Source organism: Magnolia sinica, chromosome 6, assembly GCF_029962835.1.
Source record: "Magnolia sinica isolate HGM2019 chromosome 6, MsV1, whole genome shotgun sequence".
Classification (NCBI taxonomy): domain Eukaryota; kingdom Viridiplantae; phylum Streptophyta; class Magnoliopsida; order Magnoliales; family Magnoliaceae; genus Magnolia; species Magnolia sinica.
The window spans coordinates 35,089,905-35,100,572 of record NC_080578.1 but is presented as its reverse complement, the minus strand read 5'-3'; positions in this window follow the sequence as shown (position 1 = coordinate 35,100,572).

The following is a 10,668-nucleotide window of genomic DNA, read 5'->3' as shown; positions in this document are numbered from 1 at the left end:
ATGTCTTCGGAACAATGATGAACATAGAGAAGAAAACAAAAGACAGTTTCAAGGCTCGATTGGATCTACAAGCAATGAGTTTAAGGAAAGAGTTACACTTGTAACTACATGGAAATTCATATATTATATCAGCAACCTGCTACACATTGACAAAACTAGAGAAAAAGCGTTTATGTGAATGGTTGAGATCGGTGAAGTTTTCCAATGGGTATGCGTCAAACATATCTCGGCGCGTAAACGTTACGGACTGTAAGGTAACAGGAATGAAAAGTCATGATTGTCACGTTCTTCTGCAACGCCTACTACCGGTTGTGATTCGTGGATTCCTGAGCAAGGATATCAGTGCGGCGCTGATTGAGTTGGGGATATTCTTTAAGGATTTGTATTCAAAATCGTTGAATGTAGATGTTATTAAACGACTGGAGAGGGACATTGTCGTAATCCTTTACAAACTTGAAAAAATATTTCCACCTATGTTTTTCAATGTCATGGTACACCTAGCGATTCACCTACGGTACAGGCTGAAGGTTGCAGGCCCAGTACAATATCGTTGGATGTATCCAATCGAAAGGTGGTAGAACCTATTAAAATTTTTATTCATTCCATAAATTACATATATCCATGTTTTCATATGTATAATATAGTGGTTTTGTATACAGATACCTTCATACACTAAAACGATTTATGAGGAAAAAGGCACGACCGGAGGAATCCATTCTGAAGCATATATTGATAATGAGTGCCTGACATTATGTATCTTCGTGGCATAAAGACTAGATTCAACCAAGAAGATCAGAATGCCGATGAAGGGCAAGAGCATGAACAAGGACTCATATCTGTATTTGCACATAACGTTCGTCCTTTATGATCCCCGACGTTTCAAGATATGGACCTTAGGGATCTAGTAAAGGTGCGGTGGTATATGTTGCATAATTGTGAAGAAATAGAGTCATACTTAGGGTAGGTCTTCCCTCGATTGTTGTTTTCTCTACATACGATGATCTTAATGTTTCTTACTAATGACGTGCCATTTATGTGTAGTGAACACATCGACTAGATGAAGTCTCAATTCCCGACAAATTATGATCGAATGCATCAGGATCAGTTTTCAGAATAATTAGCAAAATGTGTAAGATTTCACATTGTATCTCACCACTCTTAGAATTTTCATTGTATTGCACATTATTTGAACCTAAGAAAATCCCTAAACAACTACATTCTGTACATGATAATAGATGAAGACATTGCACACGAGCAACTCTGTGGATGTGTCTGATGCACTATACTCACTGACGTGTGGCCCTGATAGACGTGTATCTAGATATATAGGTTATATTGTAAACGGGATTCGGTTCCGTACCAAAGAATGTGAGAAGTATAAGACCACACAAAATAGTGGGGTGGTTGTGAAGGGAACGAATGAGGATGATGAAATTGACTTTTATGGAATTTTGACAGATATTATTGAGCTGAGTTATTATATGAGAAAGTGGGTGTACTTATTTAAATGTGATTGGTAGGACATTGGAAATAAGACGTAAGGAATACAGACTGACAACTACTATGCGAGCGTAAATTTATCTCGGAAGTGGTTTAAGGAAGACCCATTTGTCCTCGTCAGTCAAGCCGAACAAGTATTTTACCTCACTGATACCAAGTTAGGTGGCTCTTGACACGTGGTGCAGAAAATAAAGCTCAGAAACGTATTTGACATTCCTGTACCAGAAGTTGAAGATAGCGAGGACAGGGGAAATGAAACGTCTAGGGTTGAACAAGCATATCAAGAAGACATGCCGTCTGGGGATACAGGGACTGATTCAAGTGTTGATATTGATGTGGTGCAATTGAACAGATATGATATTACCTAATCATGTTGATGCCTCAATAATACATGACATTGTTAGAGATGATAGCGGTTTCATTGATGACGACGTTGCAGATGATGAAGAGAAAATACTGATCAGCGATAGTGATGGTGATGAAGAAATAGTCCTAAGCGATAGTGATACAGATGACGATTATTAAATGTACACATGATTTACGTGTCATTTTTCAATTCGAATAATTTATGTATTTTATGTATACATGAAAATTACAAGTCATGATTTATTCCTTTAATTGACTTATTTATAATCCACAGTTGCAGTTGAGTCAATTTCTGATCATGTCCTCCTCAAACTAGAGCGTAGCAAAAGCATACATCATACTTCATCAGTTGTAAGACCTGTGTCCTAGTCCGTACCGTTCCGTAGGCTTCCGCGGTCCTCCCAGTTGAATTCTAGCAACTCTCGACCTGTATCTGATGTTTGCCCGCGAGCCTAAGTAGGGTCCTGCATATTGAAGTCACCTCAATCCGAAACTTATACCTTAGCGACCGCGCCGTCGCCGCAGTTCCAACGCCGCATCTCGCGTACCGAACCGATACTCAAGCCAAGAAATGTGGGTCCGCGTTCATTCCGAAGAAACGCCCGTTGCGAATTTCGAAGGAATCTCTATGATATGTCTCATCAATCAATGTCAAGTACAAGCCATACCCCAAGTACAATAACTCATCCTTCCTTTTCCCAAAAGTCAACCCTCTCTCTCCCCTCACCATTCCTCTTTTACCAAAAATCTAACTCACTCATATCTCCCATCACCTTTCCTTACACCCACCACTCCATCCATCCCTTTCATCCATTAATTCTCCATTTCTCTCATTTCTTAAAAACTCTCTCCCAAGCAACAAAGCATCAAACGTCTGAGCCCTCCCAAGCTTTCCCAAATCAACAAGTGTGGCCCACCCTCTCATCTCTCATCCCCACCATCAAGACTTTATCATCCACCGTTAAACATTGAGCATAGGTGCATACAAGCCTAAGGGAGCAAGAATGAGGCCAATAAGGTGGGTGATCCACTATTAAATTTCATTTTTTGGGACCACATGTGATGGGACCCGATTGAAGTATGCAATGTAAGAAATGGAGGGCCCATATTGGTGGGGCCCCTCCTCTTCATCTCTCTCTCTCTCTCTCTCTCTCTCTCTCTCTCTCTCTCTCTCCAAAGTTTTGTGGCCCCCATTGTGATGTATGGCTCATGGATTTGATCTAGACCGTCCATGGGCCACCATAGTACACATGTGAATCCTCGCCATTTAGCACCTGATATGGGCTGCCTTGGCGTATATAAATCATGGGCCATGTGTATGTGGACCCCACCATGTTGGACGTCCAGGCATGGAGCGTCCAGCAGCTGAGGCTGCTGGACCGCAAGCTGCTGTGATGCTTGGGAAGGAAACCCCTCCTCCCTTTTTAGTATTTTTAGTATTATTATTATTATTATTATTATATGATGGTGGGCCCTACATGGGACCCACCGTGAAATATGTATTTTAGATGCTGCTTCAGCAGCCGTGGGACCCTCTCACCATCAGCCGCTGGATGGCTGTGACGTGAGGTGAATCCATGCCGTTCATTTATTTGGCGGGACCCACTCTTATAGCATGCGTGTCAACTGGCCACCATGTGGAACCACCTTTATCTTAGGTGATCTGCACAGTCCAGATGGATTTGGACGGTGTGCAATCACTCCCTCATTGCATGTATTATATATATATATATATATATATATATATATATATATATATATATATATATATATATATATATATATATATATATATGTGTGTGTGTGTGTGTGTGTGTAATATATTATATTATATTTAACTATATAATATCTGATATTATATTATATATTATAATATAAATCTGTGGTGGGCCACTCCCACGTAGGACCCACCTCTGTAGGCAGCCGAACGGCTGTGATCTTATACCGCAGCTATAGTGCTGCTGTGTTGAGGGGTTTGATCACCCAACCGTCCATCTACTGGCACGATGTCAGCCAGTTCTGTGGGCTGCACATGAGGCACGTGCAAAATCCACGCCATTCATTTATATGGTGGGACCCACCTTTAAATCATATGATGATCTGCACTGTCCAGGTGAGTCTGGACGGTGCCATGGGGCCCGATGTATGTGCTTTATCCACACCGTCCACACTAAAGGACGGTGGGACCCCACACGAGGGACTGCTGCACGTGCGGCAGCAAAGACGTGGGGCCCTCTGCTGCCAACGAAATGTCCAGACCATCCATTCAATGGACATGCTCGTGGACCCCACCGTACGAGGTATGTAACACATCCAAACCGTCCATTCACTCGGTGAGCTTGTCCTAGGGCCTAAGATGAAAAATAAGACAGATCTAACTGTCGTGTGGTTATCTATACCGTTCATCAATGGTTCTATGAAATCAGCAGTTCTGTGGAATCCATTGATGCATGTATTATATCTAAAACCGCCCATCTGGCAGTCGTCTAAGGTTTGAGACGAAAAAATAAGTTAGATCCGGTTATCAGGTGGACCATACCACAGAAAAACAGTGGATTGAACACCCACCATTGAACTGATATAATATTTGTTTTTCCCTCACTCTTCAAGTCTTTGTGACCTTATGAACAGTCTGGATGGGAAGTAAATGCTATGGTGGGTCCTCTAAATTTTTAACAGTGTGAGTCATTATCACCATTACCATTTGTGGTATGGTCCAAATGATCCTTTGGAATATGATTCATTTTTTTATGCTCTATAATGATCTCTAACTATGGTTGAACGGCCTATTTGAATCAGCCCATTCGATTCAGCCCATTTGAATCAGCCCAATTGATTTGGCCCATTTGTATCGGCCCATTTGATCGACCTAATTGACTTGGCCCAATTGATTCGGCCCATTGACTCGGCCCAATTGATTTGGCCCATTTGTACCAGCCCATTGATTCTACCCATTTGATTCGACCCGTTGATACGACCTGATGTTATATACATTGGCCCATGAGTGAGGCCCAATATGATGCGTATATGCCCTATAAGCGAGGCCCATGATGATGTGTATTAGACCCTCGTGTGAGACCATAGACCCATTATATGATTGACTCTATGAGAGTCATTCCTTGGGAGTAATGTTGGTTAAAGGTCCATATTGATGGGCAATGATGGTTGGACGCCCACATTGTGACCTACCCTTTGGCCTTGTTAAGCCCTTCCTCATCATTCTCTCATGGGTTAACCTAAATCAGTGGGCCCTATTCGCCATAGACGGATGGTTTTGTGCTATCGGGTTTGATATAACCACGGCTGAGGGACGATCTTTATATTATGGTTCGATCAGCTGTCCATAGATGTACCCTACCTTACTTATACACCGATTATCGGTGTCGATTATCGATGTTGATTATTGGTACCGATTATTGAGGAAAATTCCGATTGATGAGGCCGATTCCATTAGTCGAGGCCGATTGTCGATTCCGATCGTTAATTCCAATTGTCAAGGCTGAGTCCGATTGACGAGGCCGATTCCGTACATCGATGCCGATTATCGAGGCCGATTTCGATTGACGATTTCGATCGTCGAATCGTTTGGTTGAGGCCGATTCCGATTATCAAGGCTGATTCCAATTATAGAGGTCGATTCCGATTGTTGAGGCCTAATGTAATGTATATAAGGCCCACGAGATGTGGCCCTTTATAATGTATATTAGGCCCGTGTTAGAGGCCCATTGTGATGTTTATGTTTATATGGCTCATGTGATGTGGCCCACTTGATGTATATGGGGCCTAATGTGACGTATTTATGGCCATCCATTGGGGCCCATCTTAATGTGATGCATAATGGACTCGTGTGAGAGGCCCATTGCGATGTGTTTAGGGCCCATGGGTTGTGGCCCATTGTGATGTATTCGGGGCCCATGGGACATGGCCTATCCGATGTATATAGGCCCATGTGATGTGTATTAGGCCCATGTGACGCCACCCATTATGATTGTATGAGGCCCATTGTGGTGCATTTAAGGGCCAGGCTATGGAGCCTATTGTGATATATGTTAGGCCCATGTGAAAGGCCCATCGTGATGTGTATTAAGCTCTTGAATGAGGCCCATGGTGTTGTATTTTTACCCTTGTATGAGGTCATAGGTCCACTATATGTTAAGCTCTATGTGGGTCATTCCTTGGGGACAATGTTGGTTAAATGTCCACATTGTCGAAATCGATTGTCGATGCTGGTTATTGATACTGATTATGAGTATGTGACAACATGAGCATCATGATATATGCCCATATGCATCATCTACATGTTTGTTATGAGATGTGATTGACCATTGCATATATCGTTGGGCAGGTTGTTATGAGACTCCCTTATAGGCGGAGGTTATCTCACATGAGCACACGATATGCGCAGGATTGATGCATGACTGGATTATATGACTCATGCATCTGGCATTGTGTGTTGTGATTAACGTACGCCTTAGCGACATCAGGGCCGTAACCTCCGCATGCATATCGTGGATGGCCAGATGGGACACCGAAAATATGTTATTAGCATCGGGCTGCCATAAATGGCCCTGGGTGAAAATCTCTAAACCCTCTTAGTACCAGAGGACGCCCCAATGTCGAGACCGAGTGGATATGTATGAGCGCATGAGGGCCGTATACCAGTAAGCCGCGTCTCTCACTGTGTAGTGGTCGGTTGGGAGAGGGCGTGGCCTTACCCGCCTGAGGGAGTAGGCATAGGTAGGCTGAGTTTGACCAGCTCATGAATGGGTCCATTATCGTCGTGCCGAGTAGATATTGGCTGACTACTAGCCAGGCGGATAGTGAGGTCTATTCCACTTACCCAGTTGTACGCTTGATGAGGCGGCAAGCTGATGGAGAGTGTACTAAACCCCGGTGACGATCCCAGAGATGAACTGTACTGATATGTGGACTTATTAAGCAGGAGTTGCATACTCATTCATTCATTCATTCACTATCCACTAGGGCTGGTGGTGCGCAACGATTTGTTACGTGTACCTTCGCAATAGCCAGAATTTTGGTTGGGGCACGCGACTAACCTGAGATCAGGAGTTTACCACATTGAGTCTGATTATCTAAATTAGGTATGGGACTAGTTTTGATAAAAGTCCATTGTGATGGACTCCATAGCCTGCGATATTACGTACTACCATCCTAACTTCACATCCTAGCATGGTCATTCCATTCGCACCATATATTGTATTACATCCGCGACATATGGCAATTTGGGTTATTGTGTTTCTACATTTATATGGTTTAGGTATGACTAACGCTATTTTTGTTACTCATTAGAAATTTATATCGTGTTGCATCCTCTGCATCTGATATTTAGCTCTCTATGATTCCTCATTTGCATTGTTGATTTGTATTGCGTATTCTAATATTGTATGACTCATGGACTTGTCAGTATTTCCGCTTACTCTATTATCATATGATTTATGATCTTGTCAGTATTTCTACTTATTCTGACATTATACGATTTATGGATTACCAGTATTTCCGATATTGTACGATTATAGCATTGTATTGAATACTTTGCACTTACCTTGTACACACACTTACACCACCCTCTAAGCTTTCCATAAGCTTATGCACGATAGATGCGTGCAAGTGATGTTAGGTTGTAGCAGTGCTGAGCTTGGAGTATACAGTAGTCTTTTGGAGCTTGATTTTCAATTTATATATTTCCCTTTTAGCATTATACTCAAATGATTATATTAGTGGATATGTGATGATGATGTTGCCTTTGTGAATTGGGTAATCTTGTGGTTATGCTTATTATTAGTTAATTGTAAAAAAAAAATCCTCCTTATAGAATCCCAGGATCGAAATCTAGCATATGAACGCTAGGAGCCGAGAATGGGGTACTACGGAAGCTGTCAACACCAGATTCGGTGATCAGGATTCCTGTGAATCCGATTTCCGGGTTTAGGGCATGACAGTTGTTGCAGATGAACATTTTGGTCATATCTTCTTCTGGTAGGGCCAAAGAAATACCTGGTCTGGTTAATGAGTGTAAAGTGGAATATATCGATGACGACTCAGATGGAAGATTATACCGTCTCATAGAAATTCCGAAGCTGATGGAGATATATAATCGCGGGAAACAAGATATGGAAGATGTGACTCTGTCACTTGCACATCTGAATGGAGTCTCAAGAGACCAGATTTCTCCTATTGTAACTGGCATGTTGGGTGTAAATACGTCGAGTGTTTCACACAACATGACATATGCTTCTGAAGCATGTGATAACTTGCACAAGGAGTACTTCGGATAGTTACCTAAAAGTTGTTTCTTATTACAACGAAATATGTGTATTTAATATAGAATGATAATGGGTAATGGAATTTCTAAGGGTTATAGATTAAAGTTTACAATTTTATTATACTCTGCTTGCATTATAGTGTAATGGTCTAATCATATTTTAATCATCTCTCTAAGCATAAGCACAAATGCATTATACCATCAACACTACTTGTATAATGTTTTAGTGTATTCCACTTGTAGTAACATTGTTTAAATTTATAAGTTCGTAGATCGCACATATTCAGTGATAGCACCAGGTGGGAGACCATGTCGTTCGCGCACTAAATCTACACCTTCTACCCATGATGCAATGAAGCCAACATCTCCGTCACATGTTACATTGCAGGTGTCTGACCCCTCAATCGTGCATACACCGAGCACTGCATGTAAGTCTAGACATATATTTCTTTTAATGACTTCTGTTTATGTTCAGACTTATATATTTTTTTTATAACAACATCGTCGACCAACCAATAAGGACGTGGACCCACGCGTGGGTTGCTTTTAGGGCGACTTACGCGTGAGGGTAGGATGACGGTAGAGTTCCCACAGGACTGCATTAGACCTGTTGGGAACAATGCCAATTGTTTACGTCGGAGGTCGATGTCTTATGCCGATTTCTGATCTCCCACCACCCCTCATTGGGCCGACGTGACAGATGATGTACAGCAGCTCATCCGTCAGCGCCTTCAAGTAAATTTTAGTAAATCAAAATTTATTTTATAAAAGTTCATTTACGGTTAAGTTATTTTCTTAATAAGTTTATTGCCTTAATCTATTATTTACGAAACTGCAGAATAAATTTGACTTAAATTTGAGTGTTTCGCACATTTCCTATGCCACCGACGACATGATCAAGGAGCGGTTCAAGGAGTACTGCAGTGAGTTACACAAGCGGTGTGTGAGCCACGAGGAGGGTGCACTGTTCGCACTGCCGCACATGACCCATGACAACTGACGAATACTCTGTGATAGATTTTTGTCTAATTCTTTTCAGGTAATATTTACATATTTATGATATCTTAATGTAACAATTAAATTTACAATTAATAACAATGTATTATGAATAATGTATTCAGAAGAGGAGCAAAATAAATTCTGATAATAGGGGAAAGTTAGAAGTGAACCACATAACTGGTTCAAAATCATTTGTACAACTTCGTCACGACATGGTAAGAAATTACTGGTAATTATTAAGTTGATATATTCTTTCCATACATTTATATTAACTCGATTGTCCTTTCGATTGCGCAGCAAGATTCCGTCACTAGCCAGGAGCCCGGACCAGTAGACCACTACAGAGGGACTCACTTTCGGCAGGTGACAGAATCTTGGGTACATCCTAGATCCAGCGAGATTTGAGTAAAAATCCTTACATTATTAAATTTAATTACATTGAATTATAATAATGTCATTTGTTATGAAAATTTATATGTTTTTATTACAGGCGGCAATGGACACCTTACACAGTCAGCCCACTCCTGATGGTACTTAGCGAAGTGTGCCAGAGATCCTGAGTGGTGCTTGGCACCCATTCTGGATATGTGTGTGGGCTTGGCCATGGTGCCAAGCTCATGGCACCCGCTATAGTTGCCTCCACCCGATCCATCGCCGTTGGCAAGAGCGCCATACGCCGAGCTAATATCGCAGAAAAAGAGATTAAGCAGCTACGGGTCATCGTCCATGACATCAGAGAGCAGCTGAAGAGTCAGAGTGAGCAGTTGGAGAGGCAGAGGGAGGAGCAGGAGAGGAGGATGGAGGAGATGCGGGTGGAGCATGAGCGACGGATGACGAAGATATTTCAATCTTTCACTACACGCTTACCCATCGATGCCCCACCACCTCCACATTCGTCTTTGTGATTTTTTTTATTTATGATGTTAAACTTATATGTATTTATGCGTGAATGAATGTGATTGGATGGATGTAGTTTATGTTTGGATGGATTTACGTACTTTAGGTTTAAATGGATGTGAATGTGAATATGATGAACAAAACAGGTGTATATCAGGAAGAATATGATGAAATATATTGTAACAGGTGTATATCAGGAATTTTGTGCTAGAATATTGGAAAAAAAAAAAAAAGAGTCTCATCCACGGTTTTTACCTAAGAAAATTTTCGTAGGTAACAGTCTTGTAAATATTTTTACATATCCGTAGGTGAAAGTTTTGTAAATATTTTTACCTACGAAACTATTCATAGGTAAACGTTTTATAAATATTTTTAGCTACGAAAATAGTCGTAGGTAAATTTTTTGTAAATAGTTTTACCTACGAAAATATTCGTAGGTAAAAGTTTTGTAAATATTTTTACCTACGAAACTATTCGTAGGTAAACGTTTTGTAAATGTTTTTACCTACGAAACTATTCTCATAGGTAAAAGTTTTTCAAATATTTCTACTTATCAAAATATTCGTAGGTAAACGTTTTGTAAATATTTTTACCTACGAAAATATTCGTAGGTAAAACTTTTG